This window comes from Mizuhopecten yessoensis, unplaced genomic scaffold (genome assembly GCF_002113885.1).
Source record: "Mizuhopecten yessoensis strain PY_sf001 unplaced genomic scaffold, ASM211388v2 scaffold6723, whole genome shotgun sequence".
In the NCBI taxonomy this organism is placed as follows: Eukaryota; Metazoa; Mollusca; class Bivalvia; order Pectinida; family Pectinidae; genus Mizuhopecten; species Mizuhopecten yessoensis.
The window spans coordinates 3,545-4,714 of NW_018406692.1; positions in this window are offsets into that span (position 1 = coordinate 3,545).

Genomic DNA, 1,170 nt, shown 5'->3' on the forward strand with positions numbered 1-1,170 from the left:
AGTAGAATAAGTGGTTGTGTGTTCCACTTATGCAGCATACATTATTGCATTTACATAACTACTTTATTAATATCATTTTTGTCTGGAAATCGTATCAGATAATAGCAGCAAAGAGCAAAATTGCAGTAAAAACCCATTCAAAATGGCGCTCTTGGCGAACTAGGCGTCAAAAAATACGCTTTACATTCCAGCGCTTTTCTGGTGTAGGAATATTTGCGTGGCGTGACGTGAACAAATGTTAGAAATAGAAAATTTCATGGTTTTCCCGTTCAATACGAACTATTTATTTCACTTGTATTTATAACGAACATGTGATAACAACTAAAAAACAGCATTATGGCAAAACATGTCTGCGTAACAGTCTCGAGAAGTAATAACTATTATTCAAGGGGAGGGTTGAGGGGGAGGGGTTTAGGATTTTACGCTTTAACCCAGACGATGGTTGAAACGTTATCCAGATGTGTCAAAAGAAATATTTGTAAAAATCGCTGCTTTTCTTTCTCAGAAGATGACGTTTTTAGCTTATCGTTGACATTTAAACGTGCGTTTTAAAATGTACATGTGCGTGCTGTGGGACAATTATTGAGTTACAACAGTGCAAAATGTAATGATATTGTCCGTGAACGGAATAATATGAACGACAAAATCAATGCTATTAACCATTTATAAAATAATTATACATCTAATTAGATAAATTCAAGTATGCAGGAGCCGTTATCACGAGGTTATTCGACTGACATTTAGTCATTTTCACGGAGCATTGTTGCATTTTGTTGTTAAATCTAATTTTTACTTGCGCGACAAATCTGAAGATTTTAAGATGGATGTTACCTGCCGGCCTAGGATGTTTTTTTTTCGTGGTATTTCAATACTGTATTTTTGTTACGTTTCTTGAGATGTAGTTTTGTTTTCGTGATGACTGTTCATCTCTGTGTTAGATGTTGAGATATGCAATTCTTTATGTTCCTGTCTTAGTAATGGGGCGGATTGACTCGAAAATTTGACAAATGTCGCAATTACTTCTTTGTTTATACATATTCATATTCATATTTATATCATATAAACACCAGAATGTGTAGAATCCTCATTGTTCAGTAAATAAAGGGGAAAACGAATACGTAGGACTTATGTATGTATGTATGTATGTATGTATGTATGTATGTATGTATG